The sequence below is a fragment of the Pseudophryne corroboree genome, chromosome 7 (assembly GCF_028390025.1).
Source record: "Pseudophryne corroboree isolate aPseCor3 chromosome 7, aPseCor3.hap2, whole genome shotgun sequence".
NCBI classification, from domain to species: Eukaryota; Metazoa; Chordata; class Amphibia; order Anura; family Myobatrachidae; genus Pseudophryne; species Pseudophryne corroboree.
Genome location: NC_086450.1, coordinates 169,574,764 through 169,597,367, shown reverse-complemented (window position 1 = coordinate 169,597,367; position 22,604 = coordinate 169,574,764).

The following is a 22,604-nucleotide window of genomic DNA, read 5'->3' as shown; positions in this document are numbered from 1 at the left end:
GGTTGATCGCCCCCTTCCTGAACAATTGGCCCCCATAACTTGCAGGCGTTGCTTTCACCACCTCTGACCTTATTTCAGGGTCTTCAGCGAACCCTTACAAAAACCAAAATGTTCACGATAGGCTGACGGTGGCGGTTTACCGAGTACCCCACTCACTCGCCCACGCCGACCAATACGACCCACACACTGCCTTAGTGCTGGCGTACTCAACCCAGGGCCCCTATGAACCTCTATTTACTGGAACATGCGAGGGATATCCGCAGAACACTTACTCTTTCCAGTAACTATTGGTTGTTGGACAATTCCTGAGTGACCAGCGAACTTCCCTTCAGAAAATAAAAAATTACACAAATCACATCAGAGTGTACAAATAGTTTTACGACCGGGTTTGTACACAAATGGTACTGGTCAGATTAACTAACGTACACAATTACGTGCGGTACAATCGTTCAGCACATAAGCAACTAATCTTATGTGCTGAGTGACCAGTGGAATCGAAAATTTCGGCTGCGAATTCCTTCAGCCAGAGCTTTATTGGCCTATATGGGTTTTGCACCAACCCCCTGGGTTGTGCCCTTTTCTCTTTTATGGCAGACTTCTTAGTCCGCTGTACCTGGACCTCCCGGTCTGTAGTATGACCTCCTGGTCTACTATTCTCTACTGCTCAAATTTTATGTTTAACCAGAGATGCCTCCCTAGCCACCATGCACGTCACTTACATGTATGTACCTCTGCGAGAACTCGACTTCTTGTGGTTCAACCTGTAAAATTGTATAAACTTATATATACAAAACACTCACTCACCACACGTACACTTTTGCTTCTATTTCTATTTCTGCGCAGAAATTTTCTTTAGACCAGATGTGTTGTGAATTTGGAGAAGGATCTGTTAATCTAAATTTCGGATTTAAAATAGATTTGCGCTATTTATCGCCTGATGCGCTACTTATCGCCTGTTGCGCAATTTATCGCCTGTTGCGCTACTTAAAAATCAACCCTGTCGTGTGACCTGAGTTACGTGGGCGTACCCAGACGCTCCGTTGCGTAATTTACGCTGCGTGCGTCGGCCTTGCGTACGCGAGTCTCAGTCCTTTGTTAGAGACACGTGTACACAAAACCAATGTCCACCGTAACACAACTAACACGTTTTATCAATGTAGATGATCCTCGATCGTCTACCGCGCAACACACCAATCTCTCCTTTTACCTTAGGTAGAGTTGCGTGTGGGTTTTACACTTTAACTATGAAATAGCGACAAATCTCTCTTAGCACGTTTTATCAATTATAAAATGGCAAACAGGAGAGTGATATATGAAAATACACGAATGAAAAAGAAATGCAGATATGTGCGTGTGTACGCAAGACAGAAATAAACAGTTTTAAAAGACACTAGCGTGTTGTTCTTACCTCCGGTTCCGGATTCCTTCAGCACCCTTTACTAAGCGAAGCAGACGCTTATCCCGTCAGCACTGCGAAGAATATGATCTCCCGCCCTTTGCTGATGGATAATGTCTGCTGAAATTACCTAGCAGAGATATGTGAAGGACAGGACGAGCCGCCAATTGATAAAGCTAAATATTTATCTTATATAAAACCCTTTATGAGGTCTAAGAACACTGTACGCTATTTACGTACGGAGTACCGTAAGGGTACGCTCGTTGCGTAACGATCGCTTAGCCGTGGTCGAGACGCTCAAGCGTCACGTTCGCTCACGGCCAAGAGATCACAGGCAGGCACGCTATTGGCTGCCGACTAACGTAATGATTCGCTATAGCGTAGCGGCCGCTCGGGACCACGAGGAGATCACCAGCGGCGCAGACGCTCACAATGTTAAACCTTTATATCTAAACCATAAACAATGAAATATGCTGTAAAACCTTAGTGTAGAGATAGGGTGTAGATGCAACACAGTGTAACCTTATTAACTTAAAAGCTGCTTGAGCGTCACCGACGCTCTGAGAATACTTAACACTATAAGAAATACACAGATACCGTGCTTAGGGTCCAACGCCTAATATATATATTATGAATGCTATACTTGCAAAAGAGTTAATACAATACAAGTCATACACTACAATATAACATAGACTACCTAACCAGATAACTACACATGAAATACAATACAATACTATTACGTTTAAGGGATTACGAGAGAAAGAGGAGAAGAGAGAGAGAGAGAGAGAGATATGGCCCATAACAACAAGGAAAGACAATATGATTGCGGAGAAAACTTACGCACAAAGGAAACGATCGCATGCGCCTCTGGACATCCAGCTCCCGATTTTCAGCAATGATAACCGTTGAAGAGTGAGAGCTGGATGTGATCGGCTTGTCTATTTATGCCCCACACACAATACAATTCAGTGGTCCCTACAATCTCATTGTTCATTGGACACAGGAATCCCTCCTCGCATTATAACAAAAGGTCATAGGTTGATTCATACAGGTGGGCTGTGACTATTTCCAACAGCTCAGGTGGGAGGGAAACTGGGTTTCCCGCCGCATGGATAAGTAAGTGCAAATACAGTAAATGTTCATAAACTTCTTATGTCCATAACTATTCGCACGAGCGATTAATCCGCTTCAAACCAACACCGGAATATTGCTAATTAGAAACTCTTCCGATGGATACTAAACACCACTGTATTACTCCTGTCTGACCCTTCGTATCAAACAAAGGGGGATTTCTCTGTTCATGAACATTCTACATTAACCAAACTTTCAGAATCTATCAAAGGGACCATGGTCTACAAAATACATTATATAGTGAAAATATGTAACGATTGAGTCGCACGCTACGAACACATGAACTCTACCGTAAATGCACATACCGCGCGCCCGCGGGTGCCCGCAACAGCGAGTATGCGCACGCACGGGAGAGCGCACGCATGCGCAGCGCAGACCTGTGTGAGGTGCAAATATGGCAGTGTGCATAGAGATATTTTTCTGACTTTGACAACATTACAGTAAGATACAATGACGACTGGGGCCAGTTTTCAGCCTTGGCATTTGTTTGCATGCGCCATGCATGTGAAAGGGCAGACACTGTACATGGGGGTGGGGCATGAGTCAGGGGCGTGGACTCATGGCACGTCCCCGTACTTCTTTAAACAGGCACTTCAGGTGGGAAGGGGGTAGCAAAACGGAGAAGCTTTCCCAGCTCTGTGTGCCTGGACTGGCCCATCAGACAGTAATTTTGGCATATGCCAGATGTGCCAAATAGGCATTCAGGCCCTGGTAAGACATGTACATGGGGGATGGGGGAGAACTGGTTGAAGGATAGCAGGTATAGGATATGCAGCTAAGAACAGATCACAAGTAGCTGTCCTACTAACATATTTAGGGGTAGATGTACCAAGCCTTGAGGACCTACAGTATTCATCATCCCATTTTACTTATGGAAGAGCAATTTTTCTCATTTTAACCTTTTAACTAACAGGCCCATTCATTATATGAGGGGATATACTAATTGTTTGGCCGAAAAAACAGACTAATATAGTGATTCTTGCCCAATGGTCATTATTGAGCTATCCAATTACAGCCTGTTTTTCGGCTGAAAAATTTCCATTTTTGTGTTAAAACATAAGTTCCCGGACCCATGTGTTTTCATGAAAAAAAAATCAGTATCTAAGAACTAGTTATCAGGGATTTAGCTTTGCGTGTATAATCCCAATCAGTGCCGACTTGTCAAGCCTAATTGGAACGCCTCTGGGGGATCCAAAAGCTGTCCCCATACCAGAGCGATAAACAATTGCTCTAGTAATTAAGTATTAACGGCCACAACTTGCGGCAAGTTGGATACTTAATCATCAAGGACATAGGCGTGCGCACGGGGGGTGCCTGGTGAACACAGGCACCCCCTAATGTCCAGTAACCCCACACACACAATTCCCATCTCTTGATGCTGAAGGGAGGGGAGAGCTGCGTGCGTCTATCCTGCCCGCACTGTTTCCCGTCTCCGGCAGTCATTTAAAATGTGTCTGGCTGTCAGCCAATCGGAGGTTGCGGACTGGCTCTTGATTGGCTGCCGGCCCGTGTGCTTTGATTGGCTCACAAGCCAGCACTATATTTCAAATGGACGCCGGAGTCAGGGACTCTGTGAAGTGAGGTGCAGGAGAGATGCGCGGTGCACTCGCCTCCCCTCAGCGTCAGAGACGGGAATCAGCGGCACTGGCTGCAGGAGGGTGAGCACAAATAGGGGCATACAGGTATCTGGCATCGCTGGGGACATAAGTATATCTGGCACCGCTGGGGGCATATGTATCTGGCACTGCTAGGGGCATGTGTATCTGGCACCGCTGGGGGCATATGTATCTGGCACTGCTGGGGGCATATGTATCTGGCACTGCTGGGGGCATATGTATCTGGCACCGCTGGGGGCATTTGTATATCTGGCACCGCTGGGGGCATATGTATCTGGCACCGCAGGGGGCATATGTGAGCGGTGGGCCCAGGTGCAACAAAATGCTTTGGCCCCCCCTTCCCTCATCCCGTCCAAGTCCACCCACTAACCCCTGGAGAGGATCTGGTGAGGGGGACCTGCTCAGGGCCAGGGAAATGGATACCTAGCAACAGTGCCGTAACTAGACATTTTAGTGCTGTGTGCAAGAAACGGCATTGGCGCTCTCCCTTAATGTAAAATAGGGGCAGTGTGCGCAAAAAATATAGGGGCGTGGCCTCATGGGGAAGGGGTGTGGCCACAAAATAATACCAATTCATATTACGGTGCACCGTAGTCTCCATTATTTAAATTACGCCGCACAGTAGCGCCATTACACCAGGTAGAGCCCCTTTTACACATTACGTTGGACAGATTCCCCTTTTTACACATTGCGGCAGACAGAGGGGCAGATGTATTATCACTTACTGTACGTTCTTTATTGCCGCTGTGTCTCTTCTCCTGTTTTTTGCCGGGTTCTGCCGGCACGTATCACCGGAATGTAATACCAGCAGGGCAGGTGTCATAGTGATGTGCTATGACAGCCTTGTGGTGAAGACTCGTAGTGGCGTTCGTTGTTGGGTAGCGCATGCGCTGTCCGCCGCCTGTCCTGCTGCACATGCGCGCCTTATGTTTGTGAGCCCCCATCGTCCTGAATGGGCTAGCCGCTTTGCCGCAAGAGAGCCGATGCCTCAGCTGGCGTCTCCTGAGGCGGCTTGTTCGAGTTTGTTTCTAAGCAATTGAGTGTTTTATTTGTATGGAAAGAGTGTAAGTTAGTTTATGCCTGAAGAATCCTCTAGTGCTCTAGTTTTTTTGTCCGTCCCCCCATAAAATATATTGTTTTGTTTTATGCATTCCACACCCTTTCATCCTTTCATTCAGTACACTCTCCCCCAGCTTTTTTTATCTTTCCCTGTGGTATGTTAATGTGGAAAATCAATCAATCTATATATATATATATGAAGAGGAACAACATATGTTCTTTATGAACCAAGAGTTCTCTCACCATATACTTCACTATACAAGATACATAGATGACGTATTCATTCTATGGACCGGTGGGCAAGACAAGTTTGAAGCAATGATTCAGTTCATCAACAACAGGGCATCACCCATTAAGGTGACAGCACAGAGTGATGCAAAACAATTAAATTATTTGGACGTCAACGTGTCAATCACCTCCGATGGATTACAAACTGACATCTATCACAAACCCACCGATAAAAACACGTTGCTCAGGTATAACAGCCACCACCCTAGGGCGTTGAAAAAAGGACTACCTAAGTCTCAATACATTCGGGCAGCCAGGATCACTAGCAACCCATCTGCACTCAAAGGAGCACTTTCAGATGTAACAGAACGCTTTGTAGACAGAGGATATCAACGTAGGACACTATACGAGCTGGAGCAACAGGTGGCTACCATCAAAAGAGATGATCTCCTACAATCTAAAGAAAAGAAGACCAACCAAATTATACCCTTTGTGTCTAGGTATAACACCACAAGCCCGGTGATACCCAGGGCACTAACAGCCTTATGGCCCATTATAACTACAGACCAGAAACTTCGCTCCTTACAGAAGAAACGGCCCATGGCCTGTTACACCAAGGGGAAGACCATTAGAGATTTTGTAGTACATGCTGACATTACAAATTTTAAAACACCGCCACCTAATACATTTTTAACTAAGACCCCTGGGTGCTACAGATGCTTGGGATGTGAGACATGCAAAAATATGAGCACTGGAGGTTCATTCACATCTACTGCCACGGGTCGCATATATTCTATACGGCATGTCTTGACATGCACTACTACCCACATAGTGTATTTAATAACTTGCCCGTGCAAATTACAATATGTGGGGAAGACAGTACGCACAGCTAGGGAACGCTTTGCAATGCACAGGTCTTCAGTTAAAGTGGCACTCAGTCAGAAAAAATCTGACCAACCTGTGGCGAGACACTACGCGGAGAGGGGTCATTCTCTAAATGAACTGAACTTCCAAATCATTGACCACATTCCAAAAAATATTCGAGGCGGAGATAGAACTGGAGCTCTATTGAAACTAGAGGCACGATGGCAATTCAATCTCAACACCACCAGACCGACTGGCCTTAATGATAGGATACAATGGAGTGTCTTCTGAAAATCTTGGTATCCAACGGACAGAGGCATAGAGCCTTATGCTGAATAATATGGAGTGTGTCAGTTACAACACAGGACATACCAAAGATTGTGACATGGGACTTTTACTTTGTTTTGATATTATAGTATTGTATAGTAACCTATGAAGTGCTATAGTAGATTGTATACCTAACATACAGGATGGTGGTCCATATCAGTGAGGACGAGCATTATACATAGTACAGACACAGACAAACTTTGATCTATGCCCTATAGAAGTGGCACACAGTGAATAACACAGTTTCTCTGTGTCTGCTTTATGACAACATCTCACACTGTAGTGGATACACCATCTCACAGTAACGACATTCTTTCCACATATTTACACTTGTACGCCATAGAGTTTAATAGACCAGGTATTCCTAGTGGTGCATAAGTTTAGTATCACTTCAGTGTTCACGTCACTTTATTTTTGTCTCTGTTCCCAGCAATGCACTATACACAGCAGGGGACAGTGATCTCGCTGAAGACGCGACCGCACGGACGGCTTTGGTTGCCATGGCCACGACGAGAAAGCAGTGAGACTTCCGTTTACTGGAGGCAACCATGGCAACGCCAGGATGGTGCGCCGGACAGCGTGATCACGTGATCCCAGTCTACACACATACACGTCACATTAGCTGGACAGAAACCAGAGCTTTTACCTGCACACAGCTTCCCGCCGACGGGTCTCCTACACATATAAAGGTATGTCATTTTTGTTTTATTTCACTTTTCGTTTGCTCACCTTGACAAAGGGGTGGGTTACACCCCGAAACGTTGGACTGCAAATTGTTACCATGACCGATTAAAAGCACTTTATTGCACCTTTTGAATCAGACTCCGAGTGCCGCTGTATGGGATGGAATTGCTGCTTATATATATATATATATATATATATACACACAGCTCAAAAAAATAAAAGGAACACTTAAACAACACATCCTAGATCTGAATGAATGAAATATTCTTATTAAATACTTTGTTCTTTACATAGTTGAATGTGCTGACAAAAAAAAAACACACAAAAATTATCAATGGAAATCAAATTAATTAACCCATGGAGGTCTGGATTTGGAGTCACACTCAAAATTAAAGTGGAAAAACACACTACAGGCTGATCCAACTTTGATGTAATGTCCTTAAAACAAGTAAAAATGAGGCTCAGTAGTGTGTGTGGCCTCCACGTGCCTGTATGACCTCCCTACAATGCCTGGGCATGCTCCTGATGAGGTGGCGGATGGTCTCCTGAGGGATCTCCTCCCAGACCTGGACTAAAGTATCCGCCAACTCCTGGACAGTCTGTGGTGCAATGTGGCGTTGGTGGATGGAGTGAGACATGATGTCCCAGATGTGCTCAATTGCATTCAGGTCTGGGGTACGGGCGGGCCAGTCCATAGCATCAATACCTTCGTCTTGCAGGAACTGCTGACACACTCCAGCCACATGAGGTGTAGCATTGTCTTGCATTAGGAGGAACCCAGGGCCAACCGCACCAGCATATGGTCTCACAAGGGTTCTGAGGATCTCATCTCGGTACCTAATGGCAGTCAGGCTACCTCTGGAGAGCACGTGGAGGTCTGTGTGGCCCCCCAAAGAAATGCCACCCCACACCATTACTGACCCACTGACAAACCGGTCATGCTGGAGGTCGTTGCAGGCAGCAGAACGTTCTCCTTGGCGTCTCCAGACTCTGTCACGTCTGTCACATGTGCTCAGTGAGAACCTGCTTTCATCTGTGAAGAGCACAGGGCGCTAGTGGCGAATTTGCCAATCTTTGTGTTCTCTGGCAAATGCCAAACATCCTGCACGGTGTTGGGCTGTAAGCACAACCCCCGCCTGTGGACGTCGGGCCCTCATACCACCCTCATGGAGTCTGTTTCTGATCATTTGAGTAGATACATGCACATTTGTGGCTTGCTGGAGGTAATTTTGCAGGGCTCTGGCAGTGCTCCTCCTGTTCCTCCTTGCACAAAGGCGGAGGTAGCGGTCCTGCTGCTGGGTTGTTGCCCTCCTACTGCCTCCTCCACGTCTCCTGATGTACTGGCCTGTCTCCTGGTAGCACCTCCATGCTCTGGACACTACGCTGACAGACACAGCAAACCTTCTTGCCACAGCTCGCATTGATGTGCCATCCTGGATGAGCTGCACTACCTGAGCCACTTGTGTGGGTTGTAGACTCCGTCTCATGCTACCACTAGAGTGAAAGCTCCGCCAGCTTTCAAAAGTGACCAAAACATCAGCCAAAAAGCATAGGAGCTGAGAAGTGGTCTGTGGTCACCACCTGCAGAACAACTCCTTTATTGGGGGTGTCTTGCTAATTGCCTATAATTTCCACCTGTTGTCTATTCCATTTGCACAACAGCATGTGAAATTGATTGTCAATCAGTGTTGCTTCCTATGTGAACAGTTTGATTTCACAGAAGTGTGATTGACTTGGAGTTACATTGTGTGGTTTAAGTGTTCCCTTTATTTTTTTGAGCAGTATATATATATATATATATATATATATATATATATATATATATAGATTGATAGATAGATAGATAGAGATATATATATATATATATATATATATATATAGAGATATAGAGAGATATAGAGAGTGACAGATTTTATATATATATATCTATATATCACACACACACACACACACACACACACACACACACACACACACACACACACACACACTCACACACACAAAGATAAAATTAGAAAAGGACCATTTTAGCCAAAAGACCATTTTAGCCATTAATAAATGTAAATATTTTAACTGAACAAATACATTATTGTTTGCACTACAAAACAGATATACATTAAAAGATTGCTAAAACAGACCTACAAGGAAACCTGTTTAAAATAAAATAACTAACACACACAAGTGAAAAATAATAAAACAGACGAGAAAACTGTCTATCACAGCCTCTCACCTCGCTCCTGTCAGCTGGCACTGAGATGTGTCAATATAAAACTTTATTGACATTGAGAAAAAATAAATAAATAACGAACACCCTCGGGAACGGCATCGCCAGCCCAGACCACACGAAAGGACATAGGGAGCTTACTGAACGGTAAGACACTGCCCCAACTTTAATACATCGGGGACACAACACCTGCAGATAGGCGCAGCGCCGCACACGAAACTGCGACGTGCGCTACCTGCTTTCCTTAAGGAGCTGCATCATATATGCACATAGCGCACGTTTGTACATCTACCCCACTGTCCTCTTTTTACACATTACGGCAGACAGTGCCCCCTTTAAACACATTACGGCAGACAGCGTCCCCTTTTTACACATTACGGCAGCCAGCGTCCCCTTTTTACACATTACGGCAGCCAGCGTCCCCTTTTTACACAATACGGAAGACAGAGTCCCCTTTTTTACACATTACGTCAGACAGCGTCCCCTTTTCACACATTACGTCAGACAGCGTCCCCTTTTAACACATTATGGCAGACAGCGTCCCCTTTTTACACAATATGGCAGACAGCGTCCCCTTTTTTACACATTACAGCAGACAGCGTCCCCTTTTTACACAATACGGCAGACAGCGTCCCCTTTTTTACACATTATGGCAGACAGCGTCCCTTTTTTACACATTACGGCAGACAGCGACCCCTATTTACGCATTACGGCAGATAGCGTTCCCTTTTTACGCATTACGGTTGACAGCGTCCCCTTTTTACACATTACGGCAGACAGCGTCCCCTTTTTACAGATTACGGTAGACAGCGTCCCCTTTTTACACATTATAGCAGACAGCCTCCCCTTTTACACAATACGGCAGACAGCGTCCCCTTTTTTACACATTACGGCAGACAGCATCCCCTTTTTACACATTACGGCAGACAGCGTCCCTTTTTTACACATTACGGCAGACAGCGTCCCCCTTTTTACACATTACAGCAGACAGCTTCCCCTTTTTACACATTACAGCAGACAGCGTCCCCTTTCTACACATTACGGCAGACAGCGTCCCCTTTTTTACACATTACGGCATACAGCGTCCCATTTTTACACATTACGTCAGACAGCGTCCCTTAATTTTCACATAATACGGCAGACAGCGTCCCCTTTTAACACATTACAGCAGACAGTGTCCCTTTTTTACACATTACGGCAGACAGCGCCCCCTTATTACTAGTGATGTGCACCGGACATTTTTCGGGTTTTGTGTTTTGGTTTTGGATTCGGTTCCACGGCCGTGTTTTGGATTCGGACACGTTTTGGCAAAACCTCACAGAAATTTTTTTGTCGGATTCGGGTGTGTTTTGGATTCGGGTGTTTTTTTTCAAAAACCCCTCAAAAACAGCTTAAATCATAGAATTTGGGGGTCATTTTGATCCCATAGTATTATTAACCTCAATAACCATAATTTCCACTAGTTTCCAGTCTATTCTGAACACCTCACAATATTATTTTTAGTCATAAAATTTGCACCGAGGTCGCTGGATGACTAAGCTAAGCGACCCAAGTGGCCGACACAAACACCTGGCCCATCTAGGAGTGGCACTGCAGTGTCAGACAGGATGGCACTTAAAAAAATAGTCCCCAAACAGCACATGATGCAAAGAAAAAAAGAGGTGCACCAAGGTCGCTGGATGGCTAAGATAAGCGACCCAAGTGGCCGACACAAACACCTGGCCCATCTAGGAGTGGCACTACAGTGTCAGACAGGATGGCACTTAAAAAAATAGTCCCCAAACAGCACATGATGCAAAGAAAAAAAGAGGTGCACCAAGGTTGCTAGATGGCTAAGCGACCCAAGTGGCCGACACAAACACCTGGCCCATCTAGGAGTGGCACTGCAGTGTCAGACAGGATGGCACTTAAAAAAATAGTCCCCAAACAGCACATGATGCAAATTAAAAAAAGAGGTGCACCAAGGTCGCTGGATGGCTAAGCTAAGCGACCCAAGTGGCTGACACAAACACCTGGCCCATCTAGGAGTGGCACTGCAGTGTCAGACAGGATGGCACTTAAAAAAATAGTCCCCAAACAGCACATGATGCAGATATTTATATATATATATATATATATATATATACTGATAAACACATCCGGCACTCAATGTAGAGGAATAAATGCCTGGGTGCCCTCCTGGGAATCATACAGTAGCATATCCTTCCCCACCTGTGGCTCAGGTGTATACGGCAAAGGAAAAAGAGGCGGCACTCCAAGGACTTTGTCAAAGCTTGTATTCAAATCATGGTGCAAACAGAATAAACGTGTTCATGGTAATAAAAAGGACATGGCAGGACATGGGGAAGGATATGCTACTATATCTATATCTATCTATCTATATATATATATATATATATATATATATATATATATATGTCAGGGGAGGCAGGGGAGGCAGTGCCTCCCCTGTCGATAATGATTAAAATAATACAAAGAAGATACATAAGACACATATTCTGTGTCATATGTACCCTCTTTGTATTATTATAATCATTGTAGTCCATTGTAATACGTTTGGGAGGCACTGACAGCTAGTGCCTCCCGTAACCAGTGGGAACGGGACAAAGCGGGGGGCGGGGCCATGCGCTGGGCTGTAAAAGCCCATCACAAAAAGAGTGGAAAGCGGCACTTACACAAGTGCCTCGCTAGCAGGGAAAGCACGCCCCTGCTAGCGAGGCACCTGTGATTGGACTGCAGATCCAGTGCTGGATACGCTGGTCCAATCACATAGACGCGGCTGGGAGAAGCGGCGGCGGGACAAGCGGCGGCGGGACACGTCAGGCACTGCTCCAGTGGCAGCGTGCCGGGATGCCCAGGAGACAGAGTGCATGCGGCGCTGACTTCATTATGAGCGGCTCCCCCCTCCCTGCCTCCTTACTCACAGCACTGTCCTTGCTGTTGCTGCCGCTGCCAGTCCGGCGCCTGTCACACACAGGCAGAGCCGGAAGACACAGTGCAGCAGCAGCGGTACATGGAGGAGGGGGGGAGAGCGGAAGACAGCACCGCGAGAGCCAAGTGCAGAGAGCTGGGAGTGCTTTATGCAGCGGATGGCGCTAACTCCCTTCCTCCACTGCTCTCTCCCAGGGAGCAGCACTGACACCTCTGCGGAAGGCACATATGCCGAGGACCCACGTGAGGGGGGGTGAGTGAATGAAAGTAACGTGGGAAGGGGGGCAGCTCACACCCACAGATCACCAGAGACTCCCCCGAGTGACAGGGCTGCAGGGAGCAGCAGTGGTGCGTTAAGGGGGGAGGGGGTGGGGGAGGGGGGAGCACTGTACACCAGCTAGTGTTGGGCTGGCTCCGGAGCATGCTGCTTGATGGTGAGGGGTTATTTTTTATAAAAAGGGGGCGTGGTCACATATCCGTGACTAAGCCACGCCCCCGATTATGCCAAGTTTCCTGATCTGACTGCTGCTTTGCCTACTTGACACTCCTGCAGTGTGAGCTGGAGTCTCCAGCCTGGAGGTAGCTACTGTGGTAATGTGTGTGTGCCTCGGTATGAATGAGTGCCTCAGTGTGTCTGTGTGTCTCAGTAAAAGTGTGAGTACCTCAGTGTGAGTGACAGTGTGTGTGTCTCAGTATGAGTGTGTGTGCCTCAGTGTAAGTGTCAGTGTGCGTGTCTCAGTATGAGTTTGTGCGCCTCAGTGTGAGTGTCAGTGTGCGTGTCTCAGTATGAGTGTGTGCGCCTCAGTGTGAGTGTCAGTGTGCGTGTCTGAGTATGAGTGTCTGTGCCTCAGTGTGAGTGTCAGTGTGCGTGTCTCAGTATGAGTGTGTGTCTCAGTATGAGTGTGTGTGCCTCAATGTGAGTGACAGTGTGCGTGTCTCAGTATGAGTGTGTGCGCCTCAGTGTGAGTGTCTCAGTATGAGTGTGTGTCTCAGTATGAGTGTGCGTGCCTCAGTGTGAGTGACAGTGTGTGTCTCAGTATGAGTGTGTGCGCCTCAGTGTGAGTGACAGTGTGCGTGTCTCAGTATGAGTGTGTGCGCCTCAGTGTGAGTGTCGGTGTGCGTGTCTCAGTATGAGTGTGAATGACAGTGTGCGTGTCTCAGTATGAGTGTGTGCGCCTCAGTGTGAGTGTCAGTGTGCGTGTCTCAGTATGAGTGTGTGTCTCAGTATGAGTGTGTGTGCCTCAGTACAGTGCGAGTGCTTGTCAGTGTGACATTGTGGACAGAAAAACACAAACTGAATGTCTGCAACAGGATCCCCAACCTGAGCATCTGATAATGTCTCAAACAGATGCAAATGGATGGGAAATATCATGAAGTACTGATACAAAGCCAACTACCTAATTTATAAGCCCTACAGAGCAAATGTATAATACGGGTTGGCGGTGCTCCCCAGAGCCAAATAAACAGAGAAAATACACTTAGAAAAAAGAAGGCTCTTTTTTGGGGGGCACGCTTGAAAATGTCCGCAGGGTTGTAAATGCACACTTAGAAAAAATGAAAACATAACTTTTATTATTCCATCTTAAAAAGAGTACAGTTCCCCAAAATACTTAGACATACCAAACTTTAATTCATTCAAACGTAAAAGTGACCTTTAATATATACACAATTTGTTGATCACATAATCCTATAATCACTACTCTAGTCATAAATGACAATACCAATTAATGTTATACACCAAAAAGATCTGAAATGTTTACAAATGACTGAAATTGCACATGTAATGTAGGAGCAATTCCAACGGCGGACCTCATTCATTATCCGCATAACACTCGGTCAAAAGCATAAATACAAAAAACAAGTTAATTGGCATTAATGATCCTTAATCATATTGCTCCCTAACCGCCAATTATTGTGATATTTGAAAAAGATCACATAAATATAAAATAATGTAAAGTTAGAGTAACCCAATATGGAAAAGACACAATTGTCACCTCAATTAGTAAAGTATAGAGGTCCTTAAGAATAACAGTATAGGCTTGTATTAGAGAGAACAGTATTCACCTCAATTGATCAAGCATGAGGGTCCCAGGAGCAACAATATACTGTAAGCTTGTGATAAAGATAACAGAAACACTGATGTGTTCTCATTGCTAAAACATTTGTTGCTTTAGAACAAGTTCAAAAGCGGCAACTGAATATTTTGTTGCTATAAAACAAGTTTATATTCACCAACTAATGTAAGTTGTAGCAACACTGTTATTTTATGATTGCCACATTGTTATAATTTTTTGTTAAAGAAAGCGATTGATACAATTTGATTCAGCAGATTGTGCAGTAACATAATTATTTGCACAGGTATTTTCAGTTAAAACAGGAATACATAATTGTGTACCTGCACTGTATAATGTACTGTAAATAAAAAAAATAAGACAGAAAGAACACTTCTGCTGTTGGTGTTAGATGCTGATCGTAACCCTGATGCCAAAGGACAGTGCAGGGAGACTACAACAAATTCGCCAATGAGAGAGTGCGGAAAAATAGGAAAAAATACTGAGCTAATATGTGAGGTAAATTACCGAGAGTGTAGTACAGTATATAGTGATAGAGGGTCCCTTCTGCTGTCTGCATTAGGGGGAACGGGTCACCCTGATACTAAAAAGCATTGCCGTGTGCCCTCCACGATCGCTGATAAGAGCGGGACCAGAAAAAAATGTGTGCATTTACATCCCTGTGGACATTTTCAAGCGTGCCCCCCAAAAAGAGCCATCTTATTTCTAAGTGTATTTTCAGTGTGACATTGTGTAAGCTCACCCGTGCTGTTACACGGACCCCGGGCTGTACTGTTTATGTTGAATTTTATATTGTGCTATACCTAGTGTCACCCTCTCCGTGTAACCCACTGCTGTCATCCTCTCCACAGCATCACCCTCTCCCTGGCACCCACTTCTGTCACCCTCTCCCTGGTGTCACCCTCTCCCTGTCACCCAATGCTGTCAGTGTCACCTTCACTCTATCACTCACTGCTGTCATCCTCTCCCTGGCGTCACCCTCTCCCTGTCTCCCAATGCTGTCAGTGTCACCTTCTCTCTGTCACCCACTGCTGTCACCCTCTCCCTGGCATCACCCTCCCCCTTAATATTAATTTTTTTATTTTACAACATTTACAATATATTAGCCGCCTGCTCATCACAAGTTTGGCAGTGGCTGCATCGGACTGAGATGCAAATTAGCGGCAGGGGGGCCAGGACCGTTGATGGCGGCGATTTTGTAGTAGATTGGCATTGGCAGCAGCCATTAGCAGCAGCAGCAGTGGGTATTGGCTTGTGGGGCGGTAGCAGACATCAGCTCAGCGGTGGTAGGGGTCATCGGTGGGCCTCAGCGTACATTATGGCTGCAGTGCCTCACCAGCCACTGACCTCACCGCACACCACTGATAGATAGATATATATATATATATATATATATATATTGGTGGTCAGCAAAATTCTGCACTATCCTCCTACTATATACTGTGCGCACAACTACAATGCAGCACAGATATGGATGGATAGTATACTTGACGACACAGAGGTAGAGCAATGGACTACTGTACCTTACTGCTATATATATACTGGTGGTCAGCAAAATTCTGCACTGTCCTCCTACTATATACTGCGCACAACTACAATGCAGCACAGATATGGATGGATAGTATATTTGACGACACAGAGGTAGAGCAATGGACTACTGTACCGTACTGCTATATATATATATATACTGGTGGTCAGCAAAATTCTGCACTGTCCTCCTACTATATACTACAATGCAGCACAGATGTGGAGCGTTTTCAGGCAGAGAACGTAGATATTTGCAGCACACTGAGCACAGATATTTGCAGCACACTGAACACAGAAACTGAGAGAACACAGCCACGTCCTCTCGCTATCATCTCCAATGCACGAGTGAAAATGGCGGCGACGCACGGCTCTTTATATGCAATACGAATCTCGCGAGAATACGACAGCGGGATGATGATGTTCGGGCGCGCTCGGGTTAACCGAGCAAGGCGGGAAGATCCGAGGCTGCCTCGGAACCGTGTAAAATAGGTGAAGTTCGGGGGGGTTCGGATCTCAACGAACCGAACCCGCTCATCTCTACTCTTTACACATTACGGCAGACAGCGTCCCCTTTTTACGCATTACGGTAGACAGCGTCCCCTTTTTACACATTACGGCAGACAGCGTCCCCTTTTTTACACATTACGGCAGACAGCGTCCCCTTTTTTACACATTACGGCAGACAGCGTCCCTTTTTTACACATTACGGCAGACAGTGCCCCCTTTTTACACATTGCAGCAGATAGCATCCCCTTTTACTCGTTACGGTAGACAGCGTCCTCTTTTTACACAATACAGCAGACAGCGTCCTCTTTTTTACACATTACGGCAGACAGCGTCCCCTTTTTACGCATTACGGTAGACAGCGTCACTTTTTTACACATTACGGTAGATAGCGTCCCCTTTTTACACATTACGGCAGACAGCGTCCCCTTTTGCTGTGGCTCCAGTCCCCCTCCCTCCTCCTCCTCCTTCTTCCCGCGGCGTGGCTGTGTACCTGCGCTGAGTGCGCTCTCCTCCTCGGCGGCCCGCAGCGACAGACAGCATGTAATGAGTCAGTTTGACTCATTACATGCCGCGCTGGCTTGGGCCCCTTCACACCGCCTGCACTGGTGATAGTTCCGCCACTGATTTGTGTATCTGGCACCACTAGGGGCATGTGTATCTGGCACCGTGGGGGTGCATTGGTGTATCTGGCACTGCTGGGGGCATTTGAATATCTGGCACTGTTGGGGGCATTTGAGTATCTGCCACCACTGAGGGCATATGTGTATATGGCATCGCTAGGGGTATTGAGTAAGGGGCACCATTGGGGGCATATGTGTATCTGGCATTATGGGGGCATATGTTTATATTGCTTTGAGTGCCAATAGGTGGTGCTAGACATGCCCAGTAGGTGGTGCTAAACACCCCCCCTAATAAAATGTTCTGCGCACGCCTATGATCAAGGACCATCCTGGGGATGAATGGGTCCTTGGAGAGAGATAAAGTGGAGAAGATGCCCATTCCAATCCATTAGCTTCTGTCAGTTACAGGCTGTGCTAGAAAAATGACAGAAGCTGATTTGTTGAAATGGTCAGATTCTCCAATTTATCTCCCTCCAAGATAAATCTCCCTCTAATGTAATGTGGAAATACTGTGAAAAGACTTAGGAATACTAGTTGACATGAAGCTTGTTAACAGTACACAGAGCCAGGCAGCAGCTGGAAGGGCAAGTGAATGCTGGGATATATAAAAAGGACAAAACTTGCATGTTATACAAACAAGTATTACTAGAGGCAGGGGTGTAGCGAGGGTGACTCCGGTGGAGCACAAGCTCCAGGCGCCGGAAGAGTTAGAGGGCGCGCCACCAACACTGACAGCCAGCACATGCTGGAGCTCTGAAACCCTCTTTAAATGTCTCACTGTCTTCTTGTAGCTGTGCAGCAGGGTTATTTCTGTCCTGCTATACCACTCCCTGTGCACGCTGCTGCAGCACCTCTTTCTATCCCAGCTGCTGCAGCAGCACCTCTCTCTGCCCTGGCTGTTGCAGCATCCCTCTCTGCCCTGGCTGCTACAGCACCTCTCTCTGCATTAGGAACTGCAGAGTAACATGTATACGAGGCTCTACTGTGGAATAACCTGTATAAATGACTCTACTGTGGCATAACATGTATAAGCAGTTCTACTGTTTGGCGTAACATGTATAAGGGGCTCTACTGTGTGGCGTAAAGTGTATAAGGGGTACTACTGTGTGGTGTAATGTGAATAACGGACAATACTGTGCGGTGAAATCTGAATTGGTAGTATTCTGTGGCCATGTGCTTCCCCATGAAGCCACACTCCTATATTTTTGTTTTGCGCCATTGGAGCACACTGTCCCTATTTTAAACACGAGGGGGGTGCCCAAATAAAACTTTCCCCCTGAGATGGCCCAAGATCCACAAGGTCTAGAACCAGTCCTGTTACTGATTTACTATTTGTAAATATTTTTTTCTTTTCAAATGTAACATGCATTCAGTACAGGACAGGACAGGGGGCGCCGAAACACCCTAGCGCCAGGCACCATGGCACCTAGCTACACCTCTGACTAGAGGTGATTACCGATTCAAAAACTATTCTGCACAATTTTTATATTCTAGATTTGGCAGTAAAATCTTGCATATTGGCCACCAGAATTTAGCCTTATGTGTGTTCCCAGTCTTATGTCTAACCTCACCACGTAGCAGAATGAGGGGCAAATGCAGGATTTCCCAATGTTAATAACAATCTCCTACTCTGCGGAAAACTGGAGCAAGTTCAGGAGTCGGGTGGAGCTGTAGAAGAACCTAGTGTATGGAATCTCCTATATAATAGCCAAGATCTGTGACTTTGTGCCTGGGACTCTAATGCTGGGTGTGGCTAGGAGCTCTCATTGGGTTAGTGGCAGGTCTATCACACCCAGTCCACAGCTGATTGGGCGAGAAACACCCTTCCACACAGGTTACATCCAATGGGAGGCTCTGCCCTTTGGCTGCTGTGTTTTCACAGAGCAGGATTAGCAATGGAGCTGATGGAGCTGCAGCTCCAGCCCCACACCCCAAAATAGGCCCACTGAATCTAAAGCAACATACCCTCCAACAATGTACACATAAAAATTGATACAAATTCGAAAAGGGCTTTCCCTATACTTTCAATGGAAGCTTGGAAAATCAAAAATCGGTACAGACCATAAAAAAAGGTCCTGAACCTGCCAAAAAGGTTCAGCTGGAGGGTATGCCACTGCATCGGGTGGTATTCATGTGACCGGCAGTCGGGAGACCGACAGTCACATGACCTCCTCCACCATCCCGAGCCCTCACTATCCCGATGGTCGGCATGCCGACCAACAGGGACTATTTCCACTCGTGGGTATCCACGACACCCATAGAGTGGGAATAGAACCCGTGACGACCACAGGTCGCCACCGAGCCCGCAAGGAGCTTGCTGCACTCACCCCTCCCTGCCGGGATACCGGCGTCGGTATGTTGCCAGAATCCCAGCGTCGGTAAGCTGACCGGCGGTCTCCTGACTGCCGGTCACCCATACTACACCCCACTGCATCTGCAGCAAGTCTCTGCACTGTAGATAGGGAAAAAACATCCTTTTACTGCAGCATCCTATGTCCTGCTGCCAGTCTGCCTGCCCCCTCCGCCATCAACAATCCCCACTCCCTCGCCGCAGTGCAGGTGGAACAAAAGCTTCAGCGGCCACCGGCATAGATGTGTATGAAAGCGGCGCAGCGGAAGGCTTTCATAGCCCTCCCTGCGCCGCATACTCTCTAAGCCCCAGAGCCTCCTCTGCGCGTGATGTCACAGAAGTGCCTCCCCGCCACAGCTGCACCCAGATCCCCAGAGGCCCTGACTCCGCAACACAGCACCTGGGCTGTCTACCTGGAAGCACCGAGATGGCTAATGTAACAGATAGAGTGGGTGATATCGCGGAGGGTAATGTCTGGACGCTGTATCAATGTAAAAGGTGCCTATGCTGTGCAGTGTGGTGGGTTTGCAATCAGGGCCGGTGCTAGGGTGTTTGGCGCCCTCTGCAAACTATAAATTTTCACCCTCGCATACTTTACAAATGCACAGCACACAAATCCCCCCTGTAGTAGAGACACTTACACATGTAACGCACCCTGTACCAGAGACGCTTACACATGTAATGCCCCCCCTGTACCAGTGACGCTTACACAAGTAACACCCACTGTAGCAGTGACGCTTACACACGTAATACCCCCCTGTACCAGTGACGCTTACACACATAATGCCCCCTGTACCAGTGACGCTTACACACGTAACGCCCCCCCCTGTACCAGTGACACTTACACACGTAACACCCCTCTGTACCAGTGACACTTAGACACGTAATGCCCCCTGTACCAGTGACACTTGCACACGTAATGCCCCCTGTAGCAGTGACGCTTACACATGTAACGCCCTTTGTACCAGTGCCGCTTAGACACGTAACGCCCTCTGTACCAGTGCCGCTTAGACACGTAATGCCCCTGTATCTGTGCCGCTTAGATACGTAACAGCCCCTATACCAATGCCGCTTAGACACGAAATGCCCCCTGTACCAGTGACGTTTACACATTTTAATGCCCCCCTGTACCAGTGATGCTTACACACGTTACGCCCCCTGTACCAGTGCCGCTTACACACGTAACGCCCCCGGTAGCAGTGCCGCTTACACACGTAACGCCCCCTGTACCAGTGATGCTTACACACGTAACGCCCCCTCTACCAGTTCCACTTACACACGTAACGCCCCCTGTACCAGTGTCGCTTACACACGTAACGCCCCCTGTAGCAGTGCCGCTTACACACGTAACGACCCTTTTCCAGTGCCGCTTACACACGTAACGCCCTTTGTACCAGTGCCGCTTACACACGTAACACCTCCTGTACTAGTGACGCTTACACACATTATGCCGCAGTCACACATACACACACAACAGACACACACATATATATATATATATACAAACAAACACACACATACATACTGTACATACATTACACACATACACAGTCACACATATATACAGTATACACAGACACTGTATATACACTCACTCACTCACTCACTCACTCACTCACTCACTCACTCTCTTTCCAGACACTTACCTAATGAAGTCTGGCTGGCCGAAGCTGTAGCAGCTCATCCTCCTGCTGCAGTGTTCCTGTCTAGCCCCGCCCCTTATTCCCATCTAGCTCCGCCCCCTTTGGCTCCCGCCCGGCCACTGAATGTCACACAGGGGAGGGGAGGGGGAAAGGAGACTTTGTGCTGCCGGCGACGCTGCATGTATGACAGCAGCCGGCAGCAGCTGCAGGGATAGCAGCAGCAGCTCAGCACAGGGATGCAGTGCAGGGAGAATGCCTCTCCTTCCTGGTGCCTCCCTGCACTGCATCCCTTTGCTGAGTGGCTAGCGCTGGGGCTGTGTGCATTGTCTCTTACCTTTTACATTGATTCAGCCAGTCACTCAGTTCTGCCAGCCAGTCTCTATTGTTAGCACCAGTGTCCCAACGCATTACAGGTAAGTAGACGCACTAACTAAACTACAGCTCCCAGCAGCCCTTAGCGCCGAATCATTCTGGCACTTAGGGCTGCTGGGAGCTGTAGTTTATTGAGTGCATCTTCTTCCTGTAATGCGGTGCATTGGGACACTGGTGCTAACAATAGTGACTGGCTGGTGTGCGAGTCTCCGGGAGAGCCACTGCCAAAGGTAGGACAGCAGCTTAGCTGCTGAAAGGAGGAGAAGCAGGAGAAGCATTACCCGCCCCTCTACCACTCACAGTACCTCCGGGCCCCATCCATGGCACCCCCACACATTCCCTACACCACCCGCGGTAGCTCCAGACCACCTCCCCCACCCGCGGTGGCTCCGGACCCCCACCCGTGGCACCCACGCACCCTCCCCCACCCCCGACCCTACCGCACCAGCCCCTCCCCCACCTGCGGGACCACCGCAACCGCCCTTTCCCCTCCGCAGCACCCCAGGATTTCATCCGCGTCTTCCCCGTACCCGCCACTCCACCAACCAAAGCACCTACTAGGTGATCCATCAGGCCCTGCGTGCGCTGCTCACGCCGTTGCAAAGGGCTTCAACCCCTTTTTTCCATTGCACGCCCTTTGTCCGTGCAATATTTAACCACTCACACAATTATGATTGCAGGTAATACTCCATATAATAAAAATATTGCACGCCACAAGGGTGTGCAAGGGTTAAAGGGGCGTAGCCCCTTACGATGGTGTGAAGAGCGCCCGTAGGGCGCGGTGAATCACCTAGTACAGTATTAATAATTACCACTAGATGGTGCAGATGGTATAGGCCAGTGTTTCCCAACCTCAGTCGTCAAGGCACACTACCAATCCAGCATATTTAACTATTTTAAATATAAGTGGTCAGAAAAAGGTTGAACTTTCCATAATAACAAACAAACAAACAAACAAACATAATTGAACCAGTAAGAGACAGAACTGCACTTTCTAATAGTGATGTGCACCGGAAATTTTTCGGGTTTTGTGTTTTGGTTTTGGGTTCGGTT